This window comes from Panthera onca, chromosome D1 (assembly GCF_046562875.1).
Source record: "Panthera onca isolate mPanOnc1 chromosome D1, mPanOnc1 haplotype 2, whole genome shotgun sequence".
In the NCBI taxonomy this organism is placed as follows: domain Eukaryota; kingdom Metazoa; phylum Chordata; class Mammalia; order Carnivora; family Felidae; genus Panthera; species Panthera onca.
This window is the reverse complement of record NC_138348.1, coordinates 79,716,379-79,734,993: the sequence shown is the minus strand read 5'-3', so window position 1 is coordinate 79,734,993 and position 18,615 is coordinate 79,716,379. Positions and strand designations below refer to the sequence as shown.

General features: G+C 35.7%; 1 non-coding gene across 1 annotated transcript; it reads left to right on the top strand.

The window, feature by feature from the left end:
- Positions 1-5,058: 5,058 nt before the first annotated feature.
- On the top strand, positions 5,059-5,162 carry LOC132662704 (U6 spliceosomal RNA). The gene has a single exon (XR_009602704.1). It is a non-coding gene; the product is annotated as a U6 spliceosomal RNA (small nuclear RNA).
- The last annotated feature ends 13,453 nt before the right edge of the window (positions 5,163-18,615 follow it).

Below are 18,615 nucleotides of genomic sequence, written 5' to 3'. Positions count from 1 at the left end.
CCAGTTTGCATTACCGTCAGCAGTGCAAAAGAGATCCTCTTTCTCCACACCCTCACCAACACTGGTTGTTGCCTGAGTTGTTAATGTTAGCCATTCTAACAGGTTTGAGGTGGTATCTCATTGTGGTGTTCATTTGTATTTCCCGGATAATGAACGATGTTAAACATTTTTTCATGTGTAGGTTGGCCATCTGGATGTCCTCTTTGGAGAAGTGTCTATTCATGTCTTTTGCCAATTTCTTCACTGGATTATTTGGTTTTTGGGTGCTGAGTTTGATAAGTTCTTTATAGATTTTGGATAGTAACCCTATATCTCATATGTCATTTGCAAATATCTTCTCCCATTCTGTCGGTTGACTTTTAGTTTTGCTGATTGTCTCCTTCGCTGTACAGAAGCTTTTTATTTTGATAAGGTCCCAGTAGTTCATTTTTGCTTTTGTTTCCCTTGCCTCTGGAGACGTGTTGAGTAAGAAGTTGCTGCGGCCAAGATCAAAGAGGTTTCTGCCTGCTTTCTCCTGGAGGATTTTGATGGTTTCCTGTTTTACACTGAGGTCTTTCATCCCTTTTCATTTTGTTTTTGTGTGTGGTGTAAGAAAATGGTCCATTTTCAGGTTCATTTTCTGCATGTTCCTATCCAGTTTTCCCAGCACCACTTGTTGAAGAGACTGTCTTTATTCCATTGGATATTCTTTCCTGCTTTGTCAAAGATAAGTTGGCCATACGTGTGTGGGTCCATAGCTGGGTTCTCTATTCTGTTCCATTGATATGAGCGTCTGTTCTTATGCCAGTACCATATTGTCTTAATGATTACAGCTTTGTATTACAGCTTAAAGTCTGGGATTGTGATGTGTCCTGCCTTGTTTTCGTTTTCAAGATTGCTTTGGCTACTCAGGGTCTTTTCTGGTTCCATACTAATTTTAGGATTGTTTTTTCTAGCTCTGTGAAGGATGCTGGTATTGTTTTGATAGGGATTGCATTGAATATGTAGATTGCTTTGGGTAGTATTGACATTTTAACAATGTTTGTTCTTCCAATCCAGGAGCATGGAAGATTTCTTTTTGTATCTTCTTCAATTTCTTTCATAGCTTTCTATAGTTTTCAGGGTATAGCTTTTTCACCTCTTTGGCTAGATTTATTCACAGGTAATTTATGGTTTTTTGTGCAATTGTAAATGGGATTGATTTCTTGATTTCTTTTTCTGTCACTACATTCTTGGTGTATAGGAATGCAACTGATTTCTGTGCATTGATTTTATATACTGCAACTTTGTTGAATTGATGGATCAGTTCTAAAAGTTTTTTGGTGGAACCTTTTGAGTTTTGCATATAGAGAATCATGTCATCTGTGAGGAGTGAAAGTTTCACCTCCTCCTGGCTGATTTGGATGCCTTTTATTTCTTTGTGTTGTCTGATTGCTGAGGCTAAGACTTCCAATACTATGTTGAATAACAGTGGTGAAAGTGGTCATCCTTGTTTTGTTCCTGACCTTAGGGGGGAAACTCTTAGTTGTCCTCATTGAGGATGATATTAACATTGGGCCTTTCATATATGGCTTTTATGACTTTTCTTGAGAGTTTTTTTTTATCAAAAAAGGATGCTGTATTTTGCCACATGCTTTCTCTGCATCTATTGAGAAGATATTGTGGTTGTTGTCCTTTCTTTTATTGATGTGATGTATCACATCAGTTGTTTTGTCGATATTGAACTAGCCCTGCATCTCAGGTCTAAATCCCACTTGGTCGTGGTGAATAATTTTTTTAATGTATTATTAGATCCAGTTGACTATTACCTTGTGGAGGATTTTTGCATCCATGTTCATCAGGGAAATTGGTCTATAGTTCTCTTTTTTAGTGGGGATTTTGTCTTGTTTTGGAATCAAGGTAATGCTGGCTTCATAGAGTTTGGAAGTTTTCCTTCCATTTCTATTTTTTGGAACAGCTTCAAGAGAATAGGTGTTAACTCTTCCTTAAGTGTTTGGTAGAATTCCTCTGGAAAGCCATCTGGCCCTAGACTCTTGTTTTTTAGGAGATTTTTGATTACTAATTCAATTTCTTCACTTGTGACGGGTCTGTTCAAATTTTCTATTTTTTCCTGTTCCAATTGTGGTAGTTTATATGTTTCTAGAAAATTGTCCATTTCTTCCATATTGCCCATTTTATTGACATATTATTGCTCATAATATTCTCTTATTATTATTTTTATTTATGCTTTGTTGTTTGTGATTTCATTCTTGATTTTACTTATTTGGGTTCTTTTCTTTTTCCTTGTGATTAAACTGGCTATTGGCTTTTCAGTTTTGTTAATTCTTTCAAGGAACCAGCTTCTGGTTTTATTGATCTGTTCTACTGTTTTTTGTTGTTGTCGTTTTGTTTTGTTTTTTGTTTGTTTGTTTTGATAGCATTGATTTCTGCTCTGATCTTTATTATTTCCTGTCTTCTTCTGGTTTTGGGTTTGAGTTTTTTTTCTTATTATTGTTTTTAATTTTTTTTTTTTTAATGTTGGGCCAGGGGAGGGGCAGAGAGAGAGGGAGACACAGAATCTGAAGCAGGATCCAGGCTCTGAGTTGTCAGCACAGAGCTGTATTCAGGGCCTGAACTCACAAACTATGAAATTATGACTTGAGCTGAAGTCAGATGCTTAACTGACTGAGCTACCCAGGTGTCCCTTATTACTGATTTTTAGTTTCATGTTCTGGTTGGTAAGATGCATTTCTAAAAATAAAATTATTTATGCTTAAATTTCAGAATATGGACACATTATCTTAAATCAAGAGTATTCACCCCTGGAGAGTGCCTTTTTATCCATTCAGTGATTGCAAAGTTGTATTTAGTGTTTATTACTAACAAGCATTCTTATGTTTTAAGATGCAGATATAATAAGATTTCTTTACTAATCATGCCCAATTCCATGAAGTGAGAGAGAAAAATTAAAAGACAATTACTATGTAGTTCTCTCAAAAGGGAAACCAATGGGACACCTGTGTGGCTCAGTCAGTTGAATGTCTGACTCTTGATATTGTATCAGGTTATGATCTCAAGATCATGGGATTGATTGCCATATTGGACTCCACATTGAGCATGGAGACTAAGATTCTCTTTCTATCTCCTGGGTAACCTGGGTGGCTCATTTGGTTAAGTGTTCAACTCTTGGTGTCAGCTCAAGCCATGATCTTATGGTTCGAGAGTTTGAGCCCCGTTTTTGGCTCTGCACTGACCATGTGAAGCCTGATTGGATTCTCTCTCCTTCTGTCTCTGCCCGTCTCCTGCTTGAGCTGTCTCTCTTTCAAAATAAATAAATAAACAAACATTAAACCAAATATTCCTTATCTCTCTCTGCCCCTTGCCCCCGCTGGTGTTTTCTCTCTTTTTCTCCAAAATAAAATTTAAAAAAGGTAACCAAGAGTCATTTTGGATAATTCAAAAAGTGCTTAAAACCCATCCTGGTGAATTTGGTAAGCTCTGAAGAGTCAGACCTGAATTTCAATATATTTTGTTTTAGTAATTATATACATTCAGATAAATTTACCTACTGAATATGTCTTCATTTTTGTGTAAAATGGAAATAGTTATAATGATTATGTAATATAGTTGATACCATAGATAAATAAATAAATGACCACTTTCAATGGCCCTGAGCACATAGCCAGGGCTTAATAAACCTTATTTATGTCCTACTATTAATCATTATAAAATTTTTAAAATTATCTCTCTCTTTATCCTTCCCTTCTTTCTCTCCTTGCTATTCTTACACACACATTCACACACACACAGAAAATCTTTCATACAACATCCATTCTCCATCCTAAATCTTGACTGCCTTATTTCTTGTACTAGTTTACTCTTTAGACTACCTGTATTTTAACAAAGAGCTATTGAACAAAATTCTCTCCTGTACAGCCTGGCATGATAAGGTTTACATCAGAATAATAGCAGATGCTAGATCACTAAACTTAACCTTGGATGAAAGGCAATGAGGAGAGAAAAGTTAGCAGTAGGGAAATGGAATGAGAACAGGGGAAGGATCCAAGTTTGAAATCTTTAATGTAGAATGTCAACAATTCTATGATCTCTTTTTCTTTGCCCAGTAGTCCTTAGAAAACAAACTTTCATTACTCAAGTTATCACCTGAGTCAAAAGAGAAGGGATAATTTCATAAAAGATAGGTGAGTCCCTGCTTCCATCCAATTCCTTTTCCCTCCTATGAAGCAGTAACAGGTATCTCGGATGCTTACTTTTTTACTTCAAATAATGTTAAAAATAAAAGAATGCATAAAACTATGAGGGAAAATGACTAACTTAATTGAAAATGAATAGAAAATGTAATAATAAATGTATTAAGACTTTAAAATTTTACCTTGGACAAGTCCTGTTGATGTTTAGAGATCTATGCTGATGTTTATGGATCTACAGACTGCCAAAGTAAAATGCATAGAAGAATGTTCCATGTCTTGTTGAATATGAACAAAACATTTTAACAGAAACCTCAATGATGACTAAGCCACTTCATCCAAAGGTAGGGATTACATAGTCTCCTTGATTAATTCTAAAAAGAAAAGTGACAGAGATCAGTAATTAAATACAGAATATAATCAATGAATAAAACTATTCAAATTATTCAGTTCCCAAATTCCTTTTTTCTCTTAACAATATTTATTTTTCTCTCTGGAAATCAGAGAAATATATATTTATCTAGATAAAAGCAACTACTTACCATTTTTGCTTTACCATTATACATGAAACTCTTCTTAATCCACCCACAGAGACAATATCTAAGTCCCTGAAATAACCCATTTTTAAACTCCTTGATGAAGTCAATGAACAAATATCTTAGAGGACTATGCATTCCATAATATATTCTGAACACCACACCAAGCAATTCTAAGCTTTAATTTATACACTAAAAGGGTATGAGTAGACACATATTTATTTTGATTATTTAGCTGAATTATGATAGCACCACATATAAAATCATATCATCCACAGTAGTCACAGCATTTTTATCTGTAGCATATAAAACATGACTCTATTTTAAGTTAGGATTCATAGCATTTAGAGAGAACAGTGCTTGCTTCGGAAGCACATATACTAAAATTGGAACGATGCAGAGATTAGCATGGCTCCTGTGCAAGGATGACATGCAAATTCATGAAGCATTCCATATTTTTCTGTGGATCCTGAGAAACTCAACAGAAGACCGGGGGTGGGGGGAGGAGAAGGGGGGGGAAATTACAGAGAGTGAAGGAAGCAAACCATAAGAGACTCTTAAATACTGAGAATAAACTGAGGGTTGATGGGGGGTGGGAGGGAGGGGAAAGTGGATGATGGGCATTGAGGAGGGTACCTGTTAGGATGAGCACTGGGTGTTGTATGGAAACCAATTTGACAATAAATTTCATATTTAAAAAAAATAGAGATAACAGAAAATGGTAAATTGGATAAATCACTGGGGAGGTGGAGATATATAACACTGTCCAATTAAGTACTTACAATTCTTAAAGAGCTGAAAAAATATCTGCTAACTTCTGGTAGAGGGAAACCTGGAAAATTATAATCAGTAAAATGAGAGGCCATGATTTTTAAATTATTATTGTTTATCCTGGTACCTGGTAGTCTGTATGCTTCTTGTTTTTCTAATTAATATAAAGGAGCTCTCCTTTGGAAAAGAGATGTAATTATTTTCAAACCCTGACATACTAATTATACAGACTTAATTTAGATGCTGTTTCCTTATCTGTATAAGGGAGACTATAATAACTTTCATGTGTGTGATAGTTAAGGTAATAATGTATGCAGAACACCTAACAATGCCTGATACATACTGGAAAACTACTGGTTAATAAAAATTCAATTAAATTGTTTGTTTTATAACAAAGTCTATTACAAAGAAAACTTCACTGAGAAGGAAATATTGTTGACTGATTTGATACTTCTTTTGAAAACTTTAGCTTACAAGAGCATTTTTTTTTTTACTTTTAGGTTGATGTAATGTGAACTGAAGATGTTAATCAAATCATGCCTTTTGCTGCTGAAATATTGGACTTGTGGTACTAGATATAAAGCATGATGTGTTGACCTGTCTATGGTATGTTTACCAATGTGTAATAGAAAACTGACAGCCTGTCTCCTGCTTTCAGCCATCTACATGCAGGAACCTTGGTAATATATTTTTAGATCCAAATCTGAATGTCTTTCTCTAAATGCATCAAGAGAATTTAGAGTGACTATGCACAGAACAGTGATATAGTTTTCTACCATGAAAAGTGTATAGAAGAGTGAAAATTGCTAAATTATTTTTGGCAAATTCCAGAATAATGTTGATTACATAAACAAAATAGAAATAAGGGAGTAGAAATGTTTAAAGAGAGAGAAAGAGAGAGAGCAAGAGAGAATGAGAGACAAACAGGAAATTCTGAAGTAATAGAAGGTGAGGCACATAAATAAGTAAACAAACAGATAAGTTTATCTTCAGCTCTAGAACATTCATCTAATTGAATGTACTTTAATGCTGAAGAATGTTTAATAAGCAAGTAAATAGAAGACAGGTACATTTTTAAGAAATACTACATCTCAAGTGTTAACATTAGTATGCAAATATTACCATTTTTTCCATATAATTAATTTAACAACAAATATTCTAGGAAGAAAGCCTTTTTCCTATTCTAATTCTAGTTAACTCCAAACTTACTAAATCACTTCATTATTTTTCACCTTTCTTTTCACAGGTATAAGCTCACAACTTTATCATTTGCAAGTAACTATAGGTAATGAGACGGTAACTTGTAATAATATCTACACTACAAGTTTGATACCAATATAATTCAATGATTTATCCTTATAGAGTAGAGAAAAGCAGTCACTGAAGAAGGAGCATTGCTGAAAATGTCAGGTATTGGAAAAATTATTCCAGACTAATCAATTACATAACCCTCTCTGAAAGAGTATGAATAATCAGTCACACTTAGTTTCTTCAATATTGGCTGAAGTCTAAAGGAATATTTAGTCTTGACTGCTAAGTAGGAGTATATGTTGGGTTCAATATTCCTTAAAAAATAAAAGGAATCTGCTTTATTGTTTGCCACTTGAGATTTGCTTAATATATCTTTTAGATTCCGCAAAATTAAAAAAAAGCATTTTAATAATGTGTCTTAACATAGAAAATATATTTGAATAGAAGAAAAATGCTGAAAATAAATGCAACACTAAATATCAATTGTCCATTGTCTTCATATAATCTTCCAGAAATTCACTTTTATTTTTAGTTTTAAGCTTTTTAAAATGTTTGTGCAGAAGACAGAGGGAGAGAGAGACCTGGGGAGAGGCAGAGAGAGAGTAATAAAGTGAATCTCAAGCAGACTCCACACCCAGTGTAGAACCTGATACAGGGCTCAATCCCAGGACCCTGAAATCATGACCTGAATTGAAATCAAGAGTTGGATGCTCAACCGACTGAGCCACCTCAGTGCCATTAGGAATTCGCTTTTAAACTCTAATTTTTCTCATTGTCAAGAAAGATATTTTGACTTTAAAGGAAGATGGCAAAGTCAGAAGATCCTAAGCTCACCTTATCCCATGGATACAATTTGATAACACCCACATGACTGTAGATAACCCAGAAAATGATACAAAGACTTGCAAAATAAACTCTCCACAGCTAAATATAGAGAAGGGGCCACATCAAAGAGGGTAGGAAGGGCAAAGACAGCTTCCAGAGCTAAAAGGGTCTACTGGACTGTCTGTTGGAGAAAGGAACACTGTAAGTGTGAAGAGCAGAAAGAAAAAGACTCTAACACTAGGAAGCCCACTTAGGGAAAATGAATCCCCATAACATTTTGCTTTGAGAACCAGAGGGGCTGAATTTTATTAGTTCTGAGAGTCAGCAGGACTTAAAACCTGTAACTTTAAAAATCAGCTGAGTTGGCTCTGTGAGAGCCAGGAGGGTCAGAGGAAACTGAGTCCCCACCATCAAAGGGACAACACAATAACATCCCAGAGATACAGCATAGAAGCACCAATTTGAAAATTGTCTGAGGTACATGTGGAACATATTTATTTACTAATCTCACAGCATCTGCTGGAGGGGAAGGGATCCATGGGAGACTTCCCCAGGAACAAAGGCATTGGTAGGTACAATTTCCCCCTGTTCCCCAGCATGAATACAGGGATAGCTGTGGGAGCCAGCCCAGGGCCAGCACTGGCTACCTGACTTTCTAACAGCACATTCTGCTCACATATTCTCCTATGGACATGGCCTCTACAGCCACGCCTGGGGTCCAGGCCCCCTCCCACAGCAGACCCTTACAAACATTGGGGATCTTACTCCTGCACATACTGCAGATCCATCGCATCAAACTCAAACTCCCTGTGACTGCAGGACCCCTCTCTCATTACATCAGTGCAAACCTTGCTAACACCACATATCTCACCACTGCGTACTTCTCTGGATCTGCCACCTTTAACATTGCCTCCTTAGGTGCCCAGCAGCTGCAGGTCCCTTCCCATTGGCAAGGACTCTTGCCATTGGCAAACCACCCATGCATTTTCCTGCAAGTCTGTATTTCTGTATCTCTGGAAAACGCCTGTTCTGACTCAACCAAAGTCCAAGGCAGCCCCAGATTGGCCACCTAACAACATAGGGACCAAACCTTGCCCACAACAAGCAAAGAGAGACATTGCCAATTACTGTACTGAGGCAAAGGTTGGTTGGCCACAACAGTGTGTACACAACACATACAGTAAACACCCCTGAAGCACCAGGTTCTGGTTAACAGGGGACATGACACTGCAAGGCATTGCAGATGTCTTCTTCATAAGGGCACTACTTTCACAAGTGGATGATGAAGCTGACTTTCCTAACACATAGAAACAGACACAGAAATTTACACAAAATTAGGACACAAAGGACTATGTCCCAAATGAAAGAACAGGATAAAGTCACAACAAATGAGGTAAACTAAACAGACATAAGTAGTAGGCCTGATAGAAAATTTAAGTTAATGGTTATAAAGATACTCACTGGAATAGAGAAAAGACTCAAGTACCTCAGTTAGACCCTCAACAAAGAGATAGAAAACCAATAAGGAACAAATTAAAAATGAAGAACTCAATAAATAAAATTTAAAATATTAGATAAAATAAATATTAGACTAAAAAGAGTAGAACAGATAGTGACCTGGAAGACAGTAATGGAGAGCAATCAAGCTAAACAAGAGAGAGTTAAAATAAGAAAAAATAAAAATAGATTTATGGAACTCAGCTACACAATCAAGCATAGTAACATTCACAGTATAGTCATCCCAAGAGAAGACAAAGAAAAGGGGGCAAAAAATATATTTGAGGAAATAATAGAAGAAAACTTTCACAAATCTGGGGATGAAAAAGACATCCAGATCCAGGAGACACAGAGATCCCCCAACAAAATCAACACAAAGAAGCCCACACCAAGACACATAATAATAAAACTGGCAAAAAAATAGTGATAAAGAGATAATTAGAAAAGGAACAAGAAAGAGAAAACAGTGACATACAAAGGAAACCACATCAAGCTATCAGCTGATTTTTCAGAAGGAACTTCCTAGTCCAGAAGGGAGTGTCATGATATGTTCAAAGTGCTAAAAACAGAAAACAAACAAACAAAATAACTCACAGCCAAAAATACTGTATCCAGGAAGGTTATCATTCAGAATAAGAGGGGACATAAAGAGTTTCCGAGACAACTAGAAGTTAAAGGGCTATCTAAACCAGCCCTATAAGAAATGTTAAAGAAACCTTTGGAGTGAACAGGAAAGACCATAAGTAGGAGAAAGAAAAGTAGGAAAAATTAAAGCAGTAAAAATAAGTGACAGTAAAAATAAGTATATCTATAAAAAATAAGTTAATGGGTTAATGGATTCACAACATAAAAGTATACTAGGCATGGCATAGTATATATAATATGTGTGGGGGATAGAAGCAAAAATGGGTTCACACTTAAGCAACTGTCAACTTAATATAGACTGCTATATGCATAAGGTGTTATGTAATAACTTAATGGTAACAACAAATAAAATACCAGTAGTAGATATGCAAAAAAAGAAAAAGAAAAAGAAAAATGAATTCACATATAGCACTAAAGAAGGAAGCAAACCATGAAAAAAGACAGCAAGAGAATAAAGGAACAAAAAAAGAACAACCATAAAACAGGTAACGATATGATAATCAATACATACATATCAATAATTATGTTGAATGTAAATGGACTAATTTCTCTAATAAAAAGATATGGAAGTTTTTTCTGGAACAGTTTCAAGAGAATAGGTGTTAACTCTTCCTTAAATGTTTGGTAGACACAGGAAAAAGTCTGAAAAAAACCTCCAAAAGAATGGAGGTTAAAGAACACCCTACTAAAGAATGAATGAGTCAACCAGACAATTAGAGAAGAAGTTTAAAAAAATATATGGAAACAAATGAAAATGAAAATACAACAATCCAAACCCTTTGGGACGCAGGAAAAGCAGTCTTGAAAATACATTGCAATCCAGGCCTATCTCAAGAAACAAGAAAAATCCCAAATACAAAATCTGACAACACTCCTAAAGGAAATAAAAGCAGAGCAGCAAAAACACCCCAAACCCAGCAGAAGAAGAGAAATAATAAAGATCAGAGCAGAAATAAACAATATAGAATCTAAAAAAACTGTAGAGCAGATCAATGAAACCAAGAGTTGGTTTTTTGAAAAAATAAACAAAATTGATAAACCTCTAGCCAGGCTTCTCACAAAGAAGAGGGAGATGACCCAAATAGATAAAATCATGAATGAAAATGGAATTATTACAACCAATCCCTCAGAAATACAAGCAATTATCAGGGAATACTATGAAAAATTATATGCCAACAAACTGGACAACCTGGAAGAAATGGACATATTCCTAAGCACACACCCACTTCCAAAACTCAAAAAGGAAGAAATAAAAAACTTGAATAGACCCATAACCAGCGAAGAAATTTAATCAGTTATCAAAAATCTCCCAACAAATAAGAGTCCAGGACCAGATGCCTTCCTAGGGGAATTCTACCAGACATTTAAAGCAGAGATAATACTTATACTTCTCAAGCTGTTCCAAAAAATAGAAAGGGAAGGAAAACTTCCAGACTCATTCTATGAAGCCAGCATTACTTTGATTCCTAAACCAGACAGAGACCCAACAAAAAAAAGAGAACTACAGGCCAATATCCCTGATGAATATGGATGCAAAAATTCTCAAGAAGATACTAGCAAATCGAATTCAACAGCATATAAAAAGAATTATTCACCATGATCAAGTGGGATTCATTCCTGGGATGCAGGGCTGGTTCAACATTTGCAAATCAATCAACGTGATACATCACATTAATAAAAGAAAAGATAAGAACCATATGATCCTGTCAATCGATGCAGAAAAAGCATTTGACAAAATTCAGCATACTTTCTTAGTAAAAACTCTCAAGAAAGTCGGGACAGAAGGAATATACTTAAACATCATAAAAGCCATTTATGAAAAGCCCACAGCTAATATCATCCTCAATGGGGAAAAACTGAGAACTTTTCCCTGAGATCAGGAAGACGACAGGGATGTCCACACTCACCGCTGTTGTTTAACATAGTGCTGGAAGTGCTAGCATAAGCAATCAGACAACAAAAGGAAATCAAAGGCATCAAAATTGGCAAAGATGAAGTCAAGCTTTCGCTTTTTGCAGATGACATGATACTATACATGGAAAATCTGATAGACTCCACCAAAAGTCTGCTAGAACTGATACATGAATTCAGCAAAGTTGCAGGATACAAAATCAATGTACAGAAGTCAGTTGCATTCTTATACACTAATATTGAAGCCACAGAAAGACAAAGAAACTGATCCCATTCACAATTGCAGCAAGAATCATAAAATACCTAGGAATAAACCTAACCAAAGATGTAAAAGATCTGTATGCTGAAAACTATAGAAAGCTTATGAAGGAAATTGAAGAAGATATAAAGAAATGGAAAAACATTCCATGCTCATGGATTGGAAGAATAAATATTGTCAAAATGTCAATACTACCCAAAGCTAACTACAGAATCAATGCAATCCCAATCAAACTTGCACCAGCATTCTTCTCGAAGCTAGAGCAAGCAATCCTAAAATTTGTATGGAACCACAAAAGGCCCCAAATAGGAAAAGTAATAATGAAGAAGAAGACCAAAGAAGGAGGCATCACAATCCCAGATGTTAGCCTCTACTACAAAGCTGTAATCATCAAGACAGCATGGTACTGGCACAAAAACAGACACAGAGACCATTGGAATAGGACAGAAACCCCAGAACTAGACCCACAAAAGTATGGCCAACTCATCTTTGACAAAGCAGGAAAGAATATCCAATGGAAAAAAAACAGTCTTTTTAACTAATGGTGCTGGGAGAACTGGACAGCAACATGCAGAAGGATGAAACTAGACTACTTTTTTTACACCATTCACAAAAACAAACTCAAAATGGAGAAAGGACCTGAATGTGAGACAGGAAATCATCAAAACCCTAGATGAGAAAGCAGGAAAAAAACCTCTCTGACCTTAGCTGCAGCAATTTCCTATTTGAGAAATCTCCAAAGGCAAGGAAATTAAAAGCAAAAATGAAATATTGGCACCTCATGAAGATAAGAAGCTTCTGCACTGCAAAGGGAATAATCAACAAAACTAAAAGGCAACCAATGGAATGGGAAAAGATATTTGCAAATGACATTCCAGACAAAGGGCTAGAATACAAAATCTATAAAGAGCTCACCAAACTCCACACTGAAAAACAAATAATCCAGTGAAGAAATGGGCAGAAAACATGAATAGACACTTCTATAAAGAAGACATCCAGATGGCCAACAGGCACATGAAAAGATGCTCAACGTCGCTCCTCATCAGGGAAATACAAATCAAAACCACACTCAGATATCACCTCACGCCAGTCAGAGTGGCCAAAATGAAGAAATCAGGAGACTATAGATGCTGGAGAGGATGTGGAGAAACGGGAACCCTCTTGCACTGTTGGTGGGAATGCAAACTGGTGCAACCGCTCTGGAAAACTACCTGGAGGTTCCTCAAAAAATTACAAGTAGATCTACCCTATGACCCAGCAATAGCACTGTTAGAAATTTACCCAAGGGATACAGGAGTGTTGACGCATAGCGGCACTTGTACCCCAATGTTTATAGCAGTACTTTCAACAATAGCAAAATTATGGAAAGACCCTAAATGTCCATCCGCTGACAAATGGATAAAGAAATTGTGGTTTATATACACAATGGAATACTACATGGCACCGAGAAAGAATGAAATATGGCCTTTTGTAGCAATGTGGATGGAACTGGAGAGTGTTAGCTAAGTGAAATAAGTCATACAGAGAAAGACAGATACCATATGTTTTCACTCTTATGTGGATCCTGAGAAACTTTACAGAAACTCATGGGGGAGGGGAAGGAAAAAAAAAAACGTTAGAGTGGGAGGGAGCCAAAGCATAAGAGACTGTTAAAAACTGAGAACAAACTGAGGGTTGATGGGGGTGGGAGGGAGGGGAGGGTGGGTGATGGGTATTGAGGAGGGCACCTGTTGGGATGAGCATTGGGTGTTATATGGAAACCAATTTGACAATAAATTTCATATTAAAAAAAAAATGTTTAGTAGAATTCCCCTGGAAAGCCATCTGGCCTGGACTCTTGTGTTTTGGCAGATTTTTGATTACTAACTCGATTTCCTTACTGGTTATGGGTCTGTTTAAATTTTCTGTTTCTTCCTTTTTCAGTTTTGGTAGTGTATATGTTTCTAGGAGTTTGTCCATTTCTTCAAGATTACCCATTTTATTGGCATATAATTGCCCATAATATTCTCTTATTGTTTTTATTTCTGTTGTGTTGGTTGTGATCTCTCCTCTTTCATTCTTGAGTTTATTTATTTGGGTCCTTTCCTTTTTCTTTTTGATCAAACTGGCTAGTGGTTTATCAATTTTGTTAATTCTTTCAAAGGACCAGCTTCTGGTTTCATTGATCTGTTCTACTGGTTTTTTTGTGGGGATTTTTGGTTTTCAATAACATCAATTTCTGCTCTAATCTTTATTATTTCCTATCTTCTGCTGGTTTTGGGTTTTATTTGCTGTTATTTTTCTGGCTCCTAGAACAATATGTTTCTCTCAATAGATGCAGAGAAAGCATTTGACAAAATACAGCATCCTTTATTGATAAAAACCCTCAAGAAAGTAGGGATAGAAGGAGCATACCTCGAGATCATAAAAGCCATATATGAACGACACAATGCTAATATCATCCTCAATGGGGAAAAATGGAAAGCTTTCCCCCTAAGGTCAGGAAAAAGACAGGGATGTCCACTCTCACCACTGTTATTCAACACAGTTTTGGAAGTCTTAGCCTCTGCAATCAGACAACTCAAAGAAATAAATGGCATCCAAATAGGCCAAGAGGAGGTCAATCTTTCACTCTTCACAAATGACATGATACTCTATATGGAAAACCCAAAAGATTCCACCAAAAAACTGCTAGAATTGATTCATGAAATCAAGAAAGTTGCAGGATATAAAATCAACACACAGAAATCGGTTGCATTTCTATACACCAAGAATGAAGCAATAGAAAGAGAAATCAAGAAATTGATCCCATTTACAGTTGCACAAAAAAGTGTAAAATACCTAGGAATAAATCTAACTAAAGATGTGAACAATTTATACACTGAAAACTATAGAAATCTTATGAAAGAAATTAAAGAAGACACAGAAAAATGGAAAAATATTCCATGCTCCTGGATAGGAAGAACAAATATTGTTAAAATGTAATACTACCCAAAGCAATCTACATATTCAATTCAACCTCTATCAAAATAATCCCTACCAGCATTCTTCACAGAGCTAGAACAAATAATCCTAAAATATGTATGGAACCAGAAAAGACCCCGAATAGCCAAAACGATCTTGAAAAAGAAAACCAAAGCAAGAGGCATCACAATCCCAGACTTCAAGCTATACTACAAAGCAGTAATCATCAAGACAGTATGATACTGGCATAAGAACAAATACTCAGATCAATGGAACAGAAGAGAGAACCCACAAATGGACGCACAAATGTATGGCCAGCTAATCTTTGACAAAGCAGGAAAGAATATTCAATGGAATAAAGACAGTCTCTTCAGCAAGTGGTGCTGGGAAAACTGGACAGCGACATGCAGAAGAATGAACCTGGACCACTTTTTTGCACCATACACAAAAATAAACTCAAAATGGATTAAAGACCTCAATGTAAGACAGGAATCCATCAAAATCCTCGAGGAGAAAGCAGACAAAACCTCTTTGATCTTGGTGGCAGCAACTTCTTACTCAACACGTCTCCAGAGGCAAAGGAAACAAAAGCAAAAATGAACTACTGGGACCTCATCAAAATAAAAAGCTTCTGCATGGCAAAGGAGACAATCAGCAAAACTAAAAGGCAATAAACAGAATGGCAGAGATATTTGCAAATGACATATGAGATATAGGGTTAGTATCCAAAATCTATAAAGGACTTATCAAACTCAGTACCCAAATAACAAATAATTCAGTGAGGAAATGGGCAAAAGACATGAATAGACACTTCTCCAAAGAAGACATCCAGATGGCCAACTGACACATGAAAAATGCTCAACATCACTCATCATCAGGGAAATACAAATCAAAACCACAGTGAGATACCACCTTACACCTGTCAAAATGGCTAACACTAACAACTCAGGCAACAGCCAATGTTGGTGAGGATGCAGAGAAAGAGATCTCTTTTGCATTGTTGGTGGGAATGCGAACTGGTGCAGCCACTCTGGAAAACAGTGTGAAGCTTCCTCAAAAAACTAAAAATAGAACTACCCTACGACCCAGCAATTGCACTTCCAGGCATTTATCCATGGAATACAGGTGTGCTGTTTCAAAGGGATACATGCACCTCCATGTTTATAGCAGCACTATCAACAATAGCCAAAGTACAGAAAGAGCCCAAATGTCCATCGATGGATGAATAGATAAAGATGTAGTATATATATATCCATATATATATATATATCCATATATATGTATATATATATATATATCCATATACATATATATATATACATATATATATATACATATATATATATATATCCATATATATATATATAGATATACATTCATATACATGGATGAAACTGGAGGGTATTAAGCTAAGTGTAATTAGTCAGAGAAAGACAAAAATCATATGCCTTCACTCCTATGAGGACTTTAAGAGACAAAACAGATGAACATAAGGGAAGGGAAACAGATGTAATATGAAAACAGGGAGGGGGACAAAACAGAAACGACTCATAAATATGGAGAATAAATTGAGGGTTACGGGAGGGGTTTTGGGAGAGGGGATGGGCTAAATGGGTAGGGGGCACTAAGGAATCTACTCCTGAAATCATTTTTGCACTATATGCTAGCTAATTTGGATGTAAATTAAAAAAACAAAAGAAAAGAATATAAAAAAAGAAGAGAAAAATAAAACTTAAAAAAAAAAAAGATATGGAGTGACAGGGGTACCTGGTTGGCTCAGGGGTTAAGTATCTGACTGTTGATTTTAGCTCAGGTCATGATTTCATGGTTCATTAGTTTAAGCCCCATATCTGGCTTCATGTTGACAGTGTGGAAACTGCTGGGATTCCTTCTCTCTCCCTCTCTCTCTGTCTCTTTCCTGCTCTCTCTCTCTCACTCTCAAAATAAATAAATGTAAAAAAAAGATATGGGGTGACAGACTGAAAAAAAAAAAAACAAATCAAAAAGCATGACCCATGTTTTTCCTGTCTACAGGTGATTCATTTCAGACCTAAAGACACATGCAGATTGAAAGTGAAGGGACAGAAAAGCATTTGCATGTAAATGTAAGTGAAAAGATCATAGTACCAATACTAATAATGGATGAATAGACTTTAAAAGAAAGATAGCAACACAAGACAAAAAAGGGCATTATATAATCATAAAGGGAACAGTTCAACAAGAAAATATAACATTTATAAATATTTATGCAACCAACATGAAAGCACCCAAATACATAAAGCAGCTAATAACAAACATTAAGAAAGCAATCAATAAGAATTCAATAATAGTAAGGGTCTTTATAGCCCTACTTATATCAATGTGTAGATCATCCAAACAGAAAATCAACAAGGACACAGAGACCTTGAATGACACATGGGACCAGATGAGTCTAACAGATATATTCAGAACACTGTATCCTAAAACAGCAGAATACATGTTTTTCTCAAGTGTACATGGAACATTCTCCAGAATAGATCACATATTAAGCCACAAAACAATTCTCAACAAATTCAAGTTATACCAGGCATCTTTTCTGACCACAATACTAGAAAACAAGAGATCAATCACAAGAAAAAAATCTGGAAAGACTCCGAAACATGGAGGTTAAATAACATGCTATTAAACATGCTACTCAACCATGACATCAAAGAGGAAACTTAAACAATGCATGAGGACAAATGAAAATGAAAACATAATTGTCCAAATTCTTTGGTATGTAGCAAAAGCTGTTCTATGAGGGATGTTTCTAGGAATACAGACCTATTTTAAGAAGCAAGAAAAATCTCAAATAAACAACCAAGTTTTACAACTAAAGGAGCTAAAAAAGAACAAACAAAACCTAAAACTAGCAGGAAAAAAAGGGAAGAATAAAGATTAGAGCAGAAGTAGAGAAAACAGAAACTATAAAACAAACAGCACCAAAAAAAAAAAAAAACCTAGAAAACATATCAGGAAAACAAGGAGTTGATTCTTTGAAACATTGACAAAACTTTTAGAGAGATTACACAGAGGACTCAAACAAAATCAGGAATGAAGCAGGAGAAATAACAGCCACCACAAGAATACAAAGATTGTAAAATAATGTCCTGAAAAATTATATGCCAACAATTTGGAGAACCTAGAAGAAATGAATAAATTCCTAGAAATATATAACCTTCTAATACTGAGCAAGAAGAAATTAAAAAAAAAAATTGAACAAATTACCAGCAATGAAATTGAATCAGTAATCAAAAAATCTCAACAAACATAACAGGATCAGACAGCTTCACAGGTAAATTCTACCAATCATTTAAAGAAGAGGTGATACCTATTATTCTCAAAGTATTCAAAATAAATAAATAAATTAATTAATTAATTGATAAAACAGGAAGGAATACTTTGAAATGCATTCTATGAGACCAGCATGACCTTGATGCTAAAACCAAATAAAGACACTCCAGGAAAAGAGAATTCCAGGCCAATAACTCTGATGAACACAGGTGCAAAAATACTCAATAAATATTAGCAAACTGAATAAAAAAAAAAAAACATTTAAAGAATCATTCATCATTATCAAGTGGCATTTATTCCTGGGATGTAAGGGTGTTTCAATTAAAAAAAAATGGAGGGGGGCAGAAGACATGAGCACACATTTCTCCAAAGAAGATACACAGATGGTCATTAGCCACTCTGGAGAACAGTATGGAGGTTCCCCCAAAAAACTAAAAATAGCGGGGTGCCTGGGTGGCTCAGTCAGTTAAGTGTCTGACTTCAGGTGAGGTCATGATCT